Source organism: Natator depressus, chromosome 6, assembly GCF_965152275.1.
Source record: "Natator depressus isolate rNatDep1 chromosome 6, rNatDep2.hap1, whole genome shotgun sequence".
NCBI classification, from domain to species: domain Eukaryota; kingdom Metazoa; phylum Chordata; order Testudines; family Cheloniidae; genus Natator; species Natator depressus.
The window spans coordinates 32,443,689-32,461,248 of record NC_134239.1 but is presented as its reverse complement, the minus strand read 5'-3'; positions in this window follow the sequence as shown (position 1 = coordinate 32,461,248).

Here is a 17,560-nt window from a genome sequence, read left to right as displayed (position 1 = left end):
TCTGTAACCTTTGCTGTAATGCTGTTTTGTAATAACTTCCTACAGCAATAAATGACTCCCAACAGATCTCCCTACACCTCCTATAGTAATAGAACAATAGGCAGATACTTCCTCTCTTTTGACAAAAGCACATTAGTTCTACAAAATGCTATACTATGCCAAGATTATCCTCTATTCATCTCTGTATTGATAACATTATTTCCTGTGCATAGGAAGACACATGAATGGCAGTAAAAAAAAGCATTATTAAACCTTTAAAGTCCAAACTTAAAAAGTGATAAATTGAAGGTAAAGTTACATAAATAAATATCTTTTGGAAGTTTTTTGAACATAACATAGGTTTATTGGACTATGACTTTAAAATTACATGAGCTTGTTTCTTATACATGAGTGGAAAAAGGACAAACATAAACTAGCAATAAGTCCACCTATTAAAATGCTCATTTCTGGGCAACCTGTGACCCAGCTAGCGTGGGGGCTAGAAGGGTGCAATGCACCTACTTATGCTCCTGTGCAAGCTACTCACATAACAGATAGCAGCACAAGAGGAAAGCAGACTCCATGGAGCCACTATGTCCTCCACTCTCACTGGTAGTCTAGAACAGGCAACCTAACCGGTAGAGCAGAGACTTGGTGGAGTTTGATAGAGTTGCCAACCGTCCAGGATTGTCCTGGAGTCTTCAGGAATTAAAGATTATGTCATGTGATGAAATCTCCAGGAATTTGTCCAAACCAAAGTTGGCAATCCTAAGCCTTTGACTAATTCCCCCAACACTCCAGCTAACATAACTGCTTCAGGTATAGACCCGGCAGCAGTGGAGGAGAGACTTAGAGGCAGAGACAAAGTTTAGGAACAAGACATGTTCACAGAATCACAGCCTTCCTCCTGGATTTCTCCTGAGACTGTGCAGATATACACTGCAGCTCACTCTGGGCTTCTGACAGCACAACAGTTGAGCTGTAGGGTAGGCCTGTGCAAACATGGCTGAAGCCAATTTATAGGTATTGTATTTCTACACTGTATCTTAAAGCATTGATTTAAAAAATTCAACATCTTTATTACTGATGCACTCAAATAAACCTGACATTCAACTCTTAAATACAAAATAAGAAAGAGGCAGAGATGAACAAAGAAAAACAAGACTTGGGGCCAGCTGCATGCAGGCAGACCCTTTGAAAATGTTCAGAGGGAAGTTTGTCTTCTTCTCTCACCAGGAGATGCAAGGGTCATGCTGCTCCTGCCAGATGACTCCAAGAATCATTGAATTGTAGCACTCCCAATGACCCTGCAATACGGCCTCTAGGGCTCCTGTTCCTTGCATCACTATCCCCAAGGACAGGAGCAACACATCTATCATCTCTACGAGAACAAATGTAGGTTTTAAGTGGAGAGGGATTTGTAGGGCTGGAGCGACTTCAGCATCTATAAAATTATTGGCAACCCCCGGAATTGATCAGGGCCCACTAAGGGGAAAATGAGCTTGGCCCCATCCATGGTACATAAATGTAGCTGTACTTGGAAGTGTGGAGAGGAACCACATGTCCTGGATCAGGTTTCCCTCAATGGCTTGGGAATAGTTCAAGAACATAGTGCCCTGGTGGTGCCAGGCTGCCCCCGGGCTTGCTTATTTCCCAATTCCTTGCTGATCAAGGTCTGCAATGGGCAAGAGGCAAGGGCATGTCCTGGTGCTCTGCAATAAAAGCAGGTTTCAGAGTAGCAGCCATGTTAGTCTGTATTCACAAAAAGAAAAGGAGTGCTTGTGGCACCTTTGAGACTAACACATTTATTTGAGCATAAGCTTTCGTGAGCTACAGCTCACTTCATCGGATGCATTCAGTGGAAAATACAGTGGGGAGATTTATATACAGAGAGAACATGAAACAATGGGTGTTACCATACACACTGTAACGAGAGTGATCACTTAAGGTGAGCTATTACCAGCAGGGGCATGTGTATGTGTGAGTGTGTATGGTAACACCCATTGTTTCATGTTCTCTCTGTATATAAATCTCCCCACTGTATTTTCCACTGAATGCATCCGATGAAGTGAGCTGTAGCTCACGAAAGCTTATGCTCAAATAAATTTGTTAGTCTCTAAAGTGCCACAAGTACTCCTTTTCTTTTTGCAATAAAAGCATAAGTTATTGCACCATTGCCATTCCTTTTCTTCCAGGGTCAGGAATCGGCAGACCAGGTCAACCTGCATCAGTTCATGGGTGGGACCTGCGGTTTTTGACATGGGGTGTGGGTGAGGCAGCAGCAATATTCCCATCACTCCTCATTTTGCACACCCAGATGGTTGTCGATGTGGAGTGAGAGGTCAATAAAAACATCGAAGTTGGTCAGACTCTCATACGCTATCCAGTGAGAAAGAGAAGCATATTATATTTCTAGTTCAATATAAATAAGATATGGTGCTTGAGCCATGGAAAGCACTGTTATGCAGGAGTTAAAATAAGAGGCAGTGGGAGGTAGGAGCAGTTGCTGCTTCTTTCCTTGTTTAGGGGAAGCAGCACTTCTCCACAGCTCCCAGCCCTCTGCAGCTGGTGGGCTGAGAGCTCTCCATTCCTATTTCAGTCTCCTTTAACCACTTCTCCTATGTACTGCATTTCTGAAAATCTGTGGAGATTTTGGGTGAAATCTTGGCCCCACTGAAATCAATGGTGAAACTCCCACTGACGTCAATAGGGCCATGTTTTCAAATTTTCTGAATAGCCTACCGTGATGCCTAGACTTGTGTCATAAATATAAAGGGAAGGGTAACCACCTTTCTGTATACAGTGCTATAAAATCCCTCCTGGCCACAGGCAAGACCTTTTCACCTGAAAAGGGTTAAGAAGCTAAGGTAATCTCGCTGGCACCTGACCCAAAATGACCAATGAGGGGACAAGATACTTTCAAATCTAGAGGGGTGGGGGGACAAAGGGTTCTCTCTGTCTGTGTGATGCTTTTGCCGGGAACAGATCAGAAATGCAAGCCTTCCATCTCCTGTTAAGTTAGTAAGTAATCTAGCTAGAAAATGCATTAGATTTTCTTTTGTTTAATGGCTGGTAAAATAAACTATGCTGGAGGGAATGTATATTCCTGTTTTTGAGTCTTTTTGTAACTTAAGGTTTTGCCTAGAGGGATTCTCTGTGTTTTGAATCTGATTACCCTGGAAGGTATTTACCATCCTGATTTTACAGAGGTGATTCTTTTACTTTTTCTTTAATTAAAATTCTTCTTTTAAGAACCTGATTGATTTTTCATTGTTCTTAAGATCCAAGGGTTTGGGTCTGTATTCACCTGTACCAATTGGTGAGGATTATTATCAAGCCTTCCCCAGGAAAGAGGGTGTACGGCTTGGGGGGATATTTTGGGGGAAGACGTCTCCAAGTGGTTCTTTCCCTGTTCTTTGGTTAAAATGCTTGGTGGTGGCAGCATACTGTTCAAGGACAAGGCAAAGTTTGTACCTTGGGGAAGTTTTTAACCTAAGCTGGTAAGAATAAGCTTAGGGGGTCTTTCAGGCAGGTCCCCACATCTGTACCCTAGAGTTCAGAGTGGGGAAGGAACCTTGACAACTTGCGAGCTCACAGAGACGGGAGGCAGAGGGCAAACTATTATGCCTGAATATGATGCAGATTGAATTAAGTTGAGAATCCCAACCCCGAGTACGTTTTTGAGTCTTTCCAGACTCAGTACAAAGTACTGAGTCTGGAAAGATAAAACAGATATTCTTATAGGCAGGACACAGTTACTTCCAGGCAACCACAGAAGAGCAGTTGGCCTTCAGCAAGTAGGAACTGTTACACTGCTAACAGCATACAGTTAACCAACCTTTTACTTTTGTAACATATATTTCATCATTTATAATAGCACAGCTTCCACACCAAAAGCTGCACCTGCACACAAGAGTAATCTATCTCCTCCTTTCTAAAATAAAGAACACACTATTTAACTTGCAACTATTATTTAGATTTGACTGTTAATATTAGGGGGAACAAGTGCTGACTGTGCCTCAGGAGACTAGAAAGGCTCTGCTTTCGGGGAAGAAAGAACACAGGTGAAGTCCACCACCCTAACAATGTCACAGTCCTTTCCAAAGAAAGGTCCCACAGACAGGTGTCTGTGATGGCATGGAAAAAACCCTATTACATCAGTAATATTGCAAGAAGATACTATGTATCATAAGATACTATGACATTGTCTGTGTGTATGTATATCTAAATCATGTGTTCTTCTATTGTAACTAATATGTCATATAAGGCATTGAGCTTTGACAGACCCTGCTATCTGTTATGTTTTGTTTTCCAGTCTTTGGTGCACCCTCTGTTGCATTACATCATATTAGATAAACAGTGATACAATAACAAGCTATAAAGCTATAAACTTTAAAATACTTTAATAAAATTAAACTTCTGAAGGGAATAAAGCTGCTGTGGTAAGGTCCATGGCTGTATGCCAGTGTCACTTGCTATGCATACTTAAGAACGAAGGGTGTGACAATCTAGTAACCTAATGATGGTACAAGCCTGAGATGTGGACGATTTAGTTCATTCAAAGTTTGACTCCTTGTGTCTGAGTCCTGTGGAGAAAGAACCCTCAGACTCTGAGAAATGAAGCACCTTCTAGGTCAATACTAGATGTGACAATAGCATTCTCCTTGGATGAAGGGTAACAGGGCCTTTTTTTGCAATGAAGAAAGGGAGTGAATAAAGAAGAAGAAATCTTAGAAGAGTGGCTCTCAACTTTTTTATAAATAGTCCATTGCCCATCATATTCCACAATCCTTTGTGGACAGAAATATCAGTCACAGTTGAAGAGCCTTCGGTTTGGTTTGACTCTTCTAGTTGGATTAGATTCAGGCCTAATTTAATTTTAATGAACCATTGTTTCTGACCACCTACGTATTCTAGTACCACCTAACATTAAGAGCCTGATACTCTTCAGGTCAGTGGTAAGACTCTCTTTGACTTCAGTAGTGCAGGATCAGGGCCTTTATGGCTAGAGTATGGTTGGGTTTATAAGGAGCAAAGTGTCCTCATCCCTGTCTGAAAGAAAACATTCTAATTTTTTTCCAGGGGGTGGGGTGGGGTGAGGTGGGTGCGTTGGGCTTTGTCAAAATAAGATTGAGGTTACTGAAGACTTAAATCAATTGGATGTTGTTATAATATATTCAGGGTTAGTCATTCAGATCAAACAGGTTTTATAAATGGCCAATTTTAATTTTTTGACCATGTGAACAATCTGTATTTTGATAAAAGAAGCTGATGAATTTCCTCTCCATTAATGGTTGTTTTTGTTGATGTTGTTGTTGGGTTTTTTGTTTATATGTTTAGTTTTTGTTTTTGTAAATGTAGAAAGAGCATTTCATTCTAAGCATCTGTGTAGGACATTGGTCGTATCTGATAACACTTGCATTAACTGGATTAAGGTTTAGGGCAAAATTTACAACAGCTCTAATAACAAATAGTAGTCTACCTTTAAGATTGTTTAAAGGTAACCTGCAAAAGCTCTTAAAAGAAAGAAAACACTACACTTTTGTATTAAACATTCCAAATAGCAAGAGAAACACTGACTCCATAAATGAGCCTAAACGTTTTTTCCCTCTTTTGCAGGCCCCCATAGTGACAACAGCCAGCATGTGTTCCATTGTGACTCTCAGCATATACCTTGCTATAGTTTTGAATTAAAGATGATAGATGCAGTTTTAAAGAGTATACTTTATTTTAAAAGAAGGTATTTGTAGCATGCAATATTTACAGTACTGTGTGTAACAATAATCATAACATGTTTATATATATTGCAAGAGGAAGGACTTTTGCATTTGCTGTACGTGTTATAGCAGAAAAATACTTAAAGACACAAATATAAAAAGTTTGGCTTGGATATTCATAATGCCATAAAAAAACAATATCCCCATAAGGAAATATTTGGAGGCCTTGTGCACACAAATGAATCATGAATAGTTAGCTTCAACCTGTGTGCTATAGCCCTTCTTTTTAATATTTAATGAGAACCTGTGAAGCTCCAAAGAAAAGGAATGACAATCATTATTTTAAAGTCTTGTGCACACTGGTATAAATGGTCATAAACTCCTAATATGTACATAGTCTTGGTAAATTAATTTTTTTATTATGAATGCGATAGGATCACTTTGGACATGTGTGTTGAATGATTTTTCTCCCGTAATTGGTACAAGACCATGTTTCATCACACACTCAACAAACACAGGATGTAACGTATCTTGAGACTGATGATTCAGATATCAGTTCACAGTTCAGTGATGCAGTTCTTAGAAGAGACAGCTGTACTCAGCCATGAAACTGAAATAATTTGTCATAGTAGTCAGCAAGGTTGAAGCTGTAATGATGTAATAGTCTTTGTAATTCATGAGGCTGCTGATGGAGCCCATTTCCTTACTACATAGACATTCTTACCATACTGAGCCAATGGGTAGACAAGTAGCAAAGTACTACCTTTTTAACTGCCCATAACTATCCTATAACTATCCTACCAGTATGCACATATGTGTAGTTCAGACAATGAGTGGTTCACAGTGTTTTTCTATTACTGCCAGAAGTCCTGGCTTCAGAAGGAGGGAATACATTCACAACACTGAATAATCAGCTTTGCCTTTATTCTGTGAAACCTGCACCAAGTACATGCACATTTTTTAAAGAGAGAAAACTTCCAGGAATAATGTAACAGTCAAGAAGGCACTTCATGCTGTTTCAAACTATAGTAATTTATATTTGTATAGCATCTCTCAACCAAATATCTAGAAGTGCTATAGAAGTAGTATAGTTGTGGACAGTCAACTGCTGTTTATCTAGATGCAGGTTCTCTGGTATTTGGAGATACCGAAACTTTTCAGAAAGTAATTTGGTCCATTTCTTACCACATATTCAGTTTTTAATTAGGAACAACGCTAAGGTACAATTACCGTACAGGAAAAAAATATTAATCTGAATAAACTTTAGTCTTGGAAAGTCTAATTGTCATCATTCAGCTTTTCATGGTGTTTGACAAGTTCCTGAAAGATTTTGCTACTTTGACTTTAACAGCTTTTTTCTCAAGCAATTCAGTATTTTTACAGGACATGTTTTATTTGGCACTGCCATCCACGTCACAAATGCTCCAAGACTGTCAGCTTTGGGAGCAGATATCTGAACCTGTTTTGAGAACAGCAAGATAGCTTCTGCCAATGTAATGTTCTTCTCCTTCAATTGTTTTGACAGATCACTAAGCTCAGACAGTGCATCATACATGATGCCTAAATTATGAACAAATTCCACTGATGTAAAGATATTTTTAAATCCAGCATATGTGGCTCAATCCTTGTCTTCTCAAAGTCCTGCCAATGGAAGATTCAGAGAAGTGCCTGCAGGGCTTTAAATGAATTCCGTACAGCATTCCTAGATCCCATCCTTGAAACTACCCAGTGAATATCCAAAATATTTGTGACAGCTTTTATTTTTGTCAACATATTTGCGCAGCTGTTATTGATTCTTGGAAGAAGTATACTAAATAAAATACAGCTTTTACAGTAAATATGCAAATTATTAACCTAATTCCCAATGGCTACTGTGTCACCAAACAACAATACTGTCAAATGAAGAAGGACCAGTATATTTGCAGGAAATAGGCCTCATCACCAGATGCTTTGCACAGCATGGTGAAGACATCACGTGAACAACATTTCTAGGAAGATTCCACAGTGCAAAATGTAATTCATAAAAAAATAATACTTTTCATGTGTATTACACCTTTCATCTGACTATCTCAAAATAATTTATAAAGGCATGTAGCCATTATCCCCATTTTACAGATTGGAAAATAGACACATGTAGGTTAGGGCTAAAAATTTCAAAAGTGACTAGTGATTTTGAGAAGCCTCAAGTTTTGATTGCCCAACCTGAGACACCTTAAAGGGCTTGGTTTTCAGAAAGCACTGAGCACCGTGTCAAGTTGGGCACCCAAAATGAACAGTCATTTAAAAAAAAAAGGGCAAATCACTTGGACAATTCACAGCAAGTCACTATAATACGCACAGTTCCTGTGGCTCCAATTTCTCCGCTCTAATTACTAGTCTTCATTGTCTGTCAGCGTTAGAGAATCCTCAGCAGATATTTGTTAGTTAAATGAGTTTCAGGAAAAAAGTGGTCCTAAAGACTCTCCTGTCAGCACTAATGCAAATAGTGAAGATTACTTGTTTACACAGGGCCTTATGCAAAGCCCATGGAAATTAAGCTTTGAGTATGAGCTCAGTGCTGCTTATTTATCAATGATAACTCATAGTCTTGCCACAACTTCTCTTTTTTCCCTTTATGTGGCTTTTTATTGAAGTTATATCCATACACCTTTCTTATGCAAATCAGACTAATAATATACTTTTGCAGGATATATTCAACTTGTGTGTCAAACTTGAATTTCTTGTGAGTTTTACCATTAACTTCAATGGAGCCAGGATTTCATGTATAGTTTTTCCTTTGTCATAATACCGCTGGTCTGTATTTATCAAAGAATTTAAATGAAAGCTCAGAATATCAAACACATTTTTCAAATGAAAATGTATTTTATCTACAGAGGCTTATTACACTACAGTGTATTACACCTCAGGTATTCCGTTGATCCATTTAGGTGCTGTGTGTCAGCAGCCAATGACAAATCTCTGAGGGTATGTCTACACAGCATTTTGGACTGAGTAGGAGAGAGCCTCCCAGCTTGGGCCCACAGACTGGTTTGTAGGACTCATACTAGTACTCTAAAAATAATTGTATAGACAGCACTTTGAAATTGTAGCTTGGGATGGAGCTCAGGCTCTGAAGCCGAGGGATCAGGGTAGGCTTCCGAGCTGCAACTTCAAAGTGCTGTTTATACAGCTATTTTGAGAACACTAGCATGAGCCCCAATAACCTGCGTCTGTTGACCTGGGCTGAAAGGCTTGCTCCCAGTTAGTCCAAAATGTTGTATTATCATATGAATAGTCTTTTGTTTCCTGGCCCCAGTTTGTTCAGCTACAGAAAAGATCAGCAACTCAACTGCTTAAAAAAAATCAAACAAAATATCATCCGTGGGTGTATGCATCCATATTTGTTTAAAAAAAAAAAGGCCAAGAATATCATACCATTGTGTTGTGTGCCTGCAGTATGCAAGCATTTGTGGTAGCTTGATAACGGTACTTTTCATTTCTCAGATTCAGCAGTGATTTCACTCTCTAATAAATGTGTTCATTTGTTTTTTATGGGCAGGACATTTAACATTTAACATTATTTGATAACCAATTTACATCAAAACTAGATGACAGTTTGGCCATGTTTCTTCTGTTTCTGATTAGAAATAAACTCACAGCAATATCAACTTTATAATAGCGTGAGGCAGATGGGAGACATTCATAAAATGCTCCTGGGCATGAGAAAGGTCGCAGTTTAAGTGCCATCAGTTTCTAAGCATCACTGTTTTGCTGTTTTTAAAAATCAGCCAGTAACAGTTCTAATATACAACTATGCTTGCCTGTGGGCTTTTTCTAATTTTCCACAGACTAAATGTGGGGTTAGACTAAGGTCTGGAGGACCTGCTTTAGATAGTCACAAGCATTCTGGAGTCTACACACAACATTTGTCCACTCAGATGGGCATTTATGTGCTCAAAACAGGTGTTTGGGTACTGAGTGACCAAATTCAAAGGCATTGACTCCATGGGTGCTCCAGGGCTGGAGCACGCATGGGGGAAAAATGGTGGGTGCCGAGTACCCACCAGCAGCCCCCTATCAGCTTCCACCCCCCCAGCACCTCCCGCCCACTGGCAGGCCCCACAGATCAGCGCCTCCCTCTCCCTCCCTGCGCCCCCACCCGCTGCAAACAGCTGTTTCACTGCATGCAGGAGTCTGTGAGGGAGGCAGGAGGAACTGTGTACTTGGGGGAGGGGGCAGAACTGGGTGGGAAGAGGCAGGGCGGAAAGAGGTGGGGCAGGGGTGGGGCCTTGGGGGGAAGGGGTAGAGTGAGGGTGAGGCCTGGGACAGAGCCGGGGCATCGAGCACCCCCTGGCACTTTGGCAAGTTGGTGACCAAATTAACACCCGCATGTGGTGTTTTGGTTTCCAACTTAGAAAACAGACCTGTAATGATCTTGGGGTTCATTAAATAACAAACCAGTGAATGGGAAAGGAATAAAACTTTAATAAAACAAACTGGAGAGTGTCTCTGGTGAACTGCTGCATACAGCCAAGCAGTGTTTCCAATCCCTACCTCCAGGGCACATTTCCAAATTGCCACACTCACAACACATTCTCTTATGAGGGAGTGTCTCCAAATCACAATCTTTCATAAACATATCTCTACAAGGCTGTGAACATTTAACTTTGGGCCAGATTTTCATTCATACTAAAGCCCTTTTACACTGTTGTATACCCACGTTAAGGTCCTTTTATCCTGCTAGAACATAGTTTTCCTTCGTTATATTTATTTACAGTCCAAATTTTTTAAAAGTTAGTAGAATCATAGAAATGTAGGGCTGGAAGGGACCCTAAGGGGTCATCTCAGCATCTCCCCACGCTGAGGCAGGACCAGGTAAACCTAGACCATCCCTGACAAGGATGCTTGTCCAACTTGTTCTTAAAATCCTCCAGTGATGGGGATTGTGCAGCCTCCCTTGGAAGCCTATTCCAGAACTTAATAGTTAGAAAGTTTTTCCTAATATCTAACCTAAATCTCCCTTGCCGCAGATTAAGCCAATTACTTCTTGTCCTACTGTCAGTGTACATGGAATACAACTGATCACTCTTCTCTTTATAACAGTCCTTAACATATTATCGGGTCCCTTCTTAGTCTTCTTTTCTCAAGACTAAACATGCCCAGTTTTTTTATCTTTCCTCATAGGTTATGTTTTCTGAAATCTTTTTTGCTGCTATTTTCTGGACTCTCTCTAGTTTGTCCACATCTTTCTTAAAGTGAATCATCCAAAACTGGACACAGTATTCCAGCTGAGGCCTCACCATTGCCAACTAGAGAGGAACAATTTCCTCCTGTATTTTACATACAAGACTCCTGCTAATATACCCCAGAATGATATTAGCCTTTTTTGCAACTGCATCACATTGTTGGCTCTTATTCAGTTTGGAATACAATATAATCCCAGATCTTTTTCTGCAATACTACTGCCTAGCCAGTTATTCCCCATTTTGTATTTGTGCATTTGATTTTTCCTACGTGTAATACTTTGCACTTGTCTTTTCTGAATTTCAACTTGTTGATTTCAGATCAATTCTCCAATTTATCAATGACAGGTTTCAGAGTAGCAGCCGTGTTAGTCTGTATCTGCAAAAAGAAAAGGAGTACTTCTGGCACCTTAGAGACTAACAAATTTATTTGAGCATAAGCTTTCGTGAGCTACATCCGATGAAGTGAGCTGTAGCTCAGGAAAGCTTATACTCAGATAAATTGGTTAGTCTCTAAGGTGCCACAAGTACTCCTTTTCTTTTTACCAATTTATCAAGACTGTTTTGAATTCTAATCCTGTCCTCCAAAGTGCTTACAACCCTTCCCAGTTTGTATCTTCCACAAATTTTATTAACTTACTCTCCACTGCATTTACTCCTTTAAAGTGTTTGTATTCAGAAATGTGTTATTTGTTTGGACCCTGATTACGTATGATGATTTGTTGGGATGCTATTGAATAGGAAGAATTTCGGGATGGATGCTGATAAAAATCATAATTGTTAAAAATGCATATCAGGTATTCCATCAAAGCAGGGCTTAAAGTATTCAGTACATAAATTAGGGTGATTCCTAGAGAGTAAGAATGTATTCTTTTGTTACATTTTCTAAGCTTCCTTGAATTGTCAGATTTCCTTTATTTAACACCAGAATGCTGCTTTTCTCCTCTCTCCACTCTTTCCAAGATTTGCATGCATAAAAGAGATGTGTCCATTCATGTGGGGAAGGGATGTGTTAATAAGTCAAATAAAAACATACTTTATATGCAGAAAATGGTCACTTTCAGTGTTAAAGAAAGCAAACATACCAAATATATACATATTTTTCATGAATAGGGCCATTTATTTAGAACTCCACAGCGGGTAAACTATGCAAAATTAAATAACATAAAGCCTAGATTAAGTCCAACCTTTACCAATATTACCTCATATTTGACAGCCTATTTTAAATGAAAAGTACTGTAGAATTTACAGCACCAATTTGAATACACACTGTAAGAAGCCCTCAGTCAAAGTATGTCACTCAGTTCCTTTGGTATTTGGCTAATCCCCAGATACACGGCTGCTTCTAGAGTTTTTATATATCAAATAATGAAGGTAGTGTGTGGTGATTTTAAATCCCAGAGGCTATCTGCATCTATGCGAACTACATTTGGAAAACGGCTAAATTTTAGTAAGCCTCACAACAATAATGGTTCGTTTCAGAGTAGCAGCCGTGTTTGTCTGTATCTGCAAAAAGAACAGGAGTACTTCTGGCACCTTAGAGACTAACAAATTTATTAGAGCATAAGCTTTCGTGGGCTACAGCCCACTTCATCGGATGCATAGAATGGAACATATAGTAATATATATATACAGATAAGTTGGAAGTTACCATACAAACTGTGAGAGGCTAATTAGTTAAGATGAGCTATTTTGAGCAGGAGAAAAAAACTTTCGTAGTGATAATCAGGATAGCCCATTTAGACAGTTGACAAGAAGGTGTGAGGATACTTCACTTAAGGAAATAGATTCAATATGTGAAATGACCCAGCCACTCCCAGTCTCTGTTCAAACCCACGTTAATGGTATCTAGTTTGCATATTAATTCAAGCTCAGCAGTTTCTCGTTGGGGTCTGTTTTTGAAGCTTTTCTGTTGCAAAATTGCCACCCTTAAATTTTTTACTGAGTAGCCGGAGAGGTTGAAGTGTATAACAAAATGGCTTTCAGCGAACAGCGAAATGATTGGACACCATTATCCTCTACGAGTTGTAACCTAACCAATAATTTATATGAAAGTCTATTTTAATTACTATAGGACCTTCAGAGTAGCAGCTGTGTTAGTCTGTATTCACAAAAAGACAAGGAGTACTTGTGGCACCTTAGAGACTAACAAGTTTATTTGAGCATAAGCTTTCGTGAGCTACATTGTTATATGCTTATACAGTGTCTATACCAATGGAGCCCTGACATTCTAGCTTCGAATACAATACAAATAATAACATATGGCAAAGTTATTATACTATAAATTGGTATGTAACAGTGAAAGAACATGTAGAACTTGGTACAATCTCTGCTGTTTATCTAGGTTCCAACCCAACTCCCATTTGATATTCTGGACTTCACTGGGAACTGGATCAGTCTTCTTGTTTCAGCTAGTTGTAATGAATGTTGAAAAATCTATAGCAACTCAAAGACATGGAGAAATGAAAAGATTAAAATGAAGGAGAAGATGGGAGTGCAAATGGTATAACGAGGCCAGTGTTTCCCAAACTTGGGACGCCGCTTGTTCAGGGAAAGCCCCTGGCAGGCCGGGCCACTTTGTTTACCTGCCGTGTCTGCAGGTTCAGCCTATCACGGCTCCCACTGGCTGCGGTTCGCCGCTGCAGGCCGATGGGGGCTGTGGGAAGTAGCGCAGGCCGAGGGCGTACCGGCCGCCACTTCCCACAGCCCCTATTGGCCTGGAGCGGCGAACCGCGGCCAGTGGGAGCTGCAATCAGCTGAACCTGCGGACCCAGCAGGTAAACAAACCAGTCCGGTGCGCCAGGGGCTTTCCCTGAACAAGTGGCGTCCCAGATTGTGAAACACAAGATATTGAGGCTTGTGACAGGGTGTACCAACCCCACACTGGGCCAAGGGGGCCTGACCAATCTCTGTGGGCCCAGGAGATCATGCCCCCTTGCCCCTGCTGCGCATGCTCCAGGTGGAAGGGACAGATAAAAGGAGGCAGTTCAGCTCAGTCTGGGCTGGCTGAGGAGAAGGAAAGACGTGTGTTGCAAGCTCCCGCAGAGGCACCTGCTATTCTCCAAGCCGTAGGAACCATGGACCCAGACTACATTGCGGAAGACCAGCTGACCATGGATCCTGACTGGGATGCTGAGTCACTGCCAGCCTAAGAGATGCCCATGATGCACCTTGCAGTAGGAAGTGACCAGGGAATGTAATAAAAGCTGATGCTTAAACCCTTAATGAGGAATTTACCAGCTTCATAGGGCCCTGGGTTGGAACCCAGGAGTAGCGTTCCCCTATCCTAACCCCATCTTTGCCACTTGGTGTGGTTACTGTTTGCTTGCTCTGCCCCACCCAGGAGCTACAGACAGATTGTTTGTTTGTTCTGCCTTACCCAGAGGATCAGAAACCCCAACAGCTATTGTCTGCCCCACCCAGGAGGCTCAGGAGCCATAGACTGTTTGCTTTTTTCTGCCTTGCTGAGGGGCTGAGAACTGATTGTTTGCCCAGCCGTGCAGGGGTCCTGAGCCCTCCTTATTACAATTGCCTGATCCCACAGGGAGGCCTGACGATTGTGTGACAGCGTGTACCAACCCCACACTGGGCCAACAGGGGCAGTTCCGCTTGATATGCAGGGCCCTTCGTGACAAAGCTCACTAAAAACAAGGGATAGACAAGGAAAAAAATTAGATCTCAAATCTTAAGAGACAAGTAAACTTCTGGAGCCAAATGCATTGCTGAAGTCAATGGGATTGCATGGGGTGAGAACAACCACAGTGTTTGGACCAATGTATATGGTTTGTATATTCATGGTTCAGTAGATATGTCCAACATATTCAAAGACATTTCAATAAAGGCCCTCATGTCAGAATGTTTATTGTTTGCTATACTACTATAAAAATGTTTTCCACATTTAGTCACTACGTTCACAATGGCTGACATCAATACTGTAGACAGGAAAAATCCACATCAGAAAGAGAAGACTAATATTTTTGCTGTTGCGGCACAAGCAATGAAGATATTGAGCACCAGCAACTTCACTTGACTTCAACTGGAGTTGCATGTACTCTGTCCTCTGAAAATCAGACTGTAAGTTTATTCTCCTGGTAAAGTAAAATAGAAGATGAGTAAAAATGTGACCTTTCCACTTTCTTCTTAAGTGTTATGTTCAAGGCCTTGCTGTGAACTTTTAAATTCACTTTGATGCCCTGGCAACAGTGAAGATTTGAATGTGTTTAGAAGTGAGGTTCAACCTTTAAACTATTTTTAACACAGTTTGGCTGACCAGTGTGAATGAGATCAAACAACTCTAAAATAATGTTTAAAAACACTAGGAGGTAGGGAGAGAGGATCCAAAACTTTACCTAGGAGTAGTTTACCTCGGAGAGAATGCTTAGGTTTAATATTATGGTGAACTTTTTAAAGTTAAAAATATCAAACTCAGAAAGTGAATAATTTTGTGTGTACTCTGTTCAGAGAAAGGCAGTAACGGCACCTTCTTACAGGATCTCTGTTGTAAACCAGTGGGTTTCAAACTTTTTTTCTAGCGACCCAGTTGAAGAAAATTGTTGATTCCTGTGACCCAATGGAGCTGGGGATGAGGGGTTTGGGAAGGCTCAGGGCTGGGGCAGACGGTTGAGGTGGCGGGGGTGAGGGCTGCGGGGTGGGGCTTGGAATGAGGGGTTCAGAGTGTGTGGGAGAGGACTCTGAGCTGGGGCAGGGACTTGGGGTGCGGGATGGGGTCAGGGCTCTGGGCTGGGGGTGCAGGATCTAGGGTGGGACTGGGGACGAGGGCTTTGGGGTGCAGGAGGAGGCTGCGGGTTTGGGGGGGCTCTGGGCTGGGGCAGGGGACAGGCACAGGGTTACCTCGGGTGGCTCCTGGTCAGTGGCACAGCAGGGGTGCTAATGCAGGCTTCCTGCCTATCCTGGCACCGCAGACTGCGTTGCACCCCGGAAGCGGCCAGCAGCAGGTCCAGCTCCTAGGTGGGGAGTAAAAGTAGGAAGATAAGAACATAAGGGGCTGCAGTATGGAGGCCTGCAGTCACTCTCTAGCATTAGAGAGGGAAGGGAGGAAACCAGGAAGAGAATAGAAGCCCCAGGATCCTGGCTCTGAGGAAAGGGTGTACCCAGAGGAGGGTGGAGAAAGACCCTGATAAAGGTGAAGTAGGAAGCAGCCCAGGGAAACAGTAGCAAGGTTTGGGACAGTGTAGATCTTGGCTGCTGGTTGTAGGTAGGGTCCCTGGGCTGGAACCTGGAGTAGTGGGTAGGCCCTGGTTCCCCTACCAACAACTGGGAAAGTAGCACAGAGCTGGCAGTGGAGCAGAAGACTGCCTAGGAAAATCGTCCAGTGGGACTGTGGTACCTGGGAAGGGGAGAACTACAGTGATCAGCCCGGAGGGCCAAGTCACTAAGAGAGAGCTCCCTGAGTCTCAGAGACAGAGGTGGCAGGCTGCACGAACAAGTGACAGGAGGAGGTGTCGGACCTGGAAGGAGCTAATCCCCAGAGCATCCAGGAGGAGGCACCCTAGTGGTGAGTGTATCCTGTGACTGTGTGCAATTTGCTTGTGAAGTGAATTCACATTCTCACTTGCCTTAAACCCATAGTGAGCAATAGATACTGTCCCTGATAAATTGTGTACAGTGTAAGAGAGTGGAAGCTTCAGGTACTCAAAGCAGAGGAGAGCTAATATTCCCTGATAAACATTAGCAACAGAAGAATTAAAAAGTAAACAGAACACTGATTAAGAATTTTTTAAATAAAATATGTGCACTGGAGCCTGTGAAGGGGAGAAGTTACTTTTAGCTCAGTCCATAGATTTAAAAAAAATAAATTGGTAGGTCATGGAGTCAAATTAATTTATTTTCATATACCAGTTTGTAATGGATTTTTGAATTAGAACAATGGCTGATCAGAGGATCTGCATGCCCAACAACATAAAATTATTTCCTGGATCTAGGATATGGGTGGTGAGCAGCTGAGTCATAACTAAGGTTTAAAATTAGGTTGATCTAAAAAAACGGGGGTGGGCTTTCAAGGTGTCAGAGCATAGACATGTAGCACATGTACCTGTCATTCTGAGGCCTGTTGATTTTTTTCCTCCCCGCTCACAATTTATTTTCATTCATGCTCTGAGTTCCTCCCTTGGCTGGAAGGATGAAATGTATAACCCCTCCAAGACAAATACCTCCCCATTAATGAGCTAACTTGCATTAAAAATGGTTTCCCACCTGTACTGTAACTGTTGTTCTTTGAGATGTGGATGCAGACGTGTATTCCACTCAGGTGTGCATGTGACTAGCGCACCAAAGCTAGAGAACTTTGTCAAGCAATACCTGTAGAGGTAGGGCTCACACCCTCTGGCCCTCAGGCTCTCTTGTGGCTATATAAGGGTGGTGGCACCCTGACTTCCTTCAGTTCCTTTGCATTGAATGTCAAGAGTAGAGACTCTGATGCAGGGGGGATGTAGGGTGGGTCATGGAATACATGTCTGTACCCATCTCTTAAGGAACAGTTACAGTACAGGTAGACAACAGTTTTTAGTTATTCAAGTGGTTCCAGATGCTTATTCCACTCAGGTGACTTACAAGCAATACTTGTAGGAAGTAGGCTTGTAGTCTAGTTAAATAACGACAGGAAAACTCTCCTCCCCAAGTCTG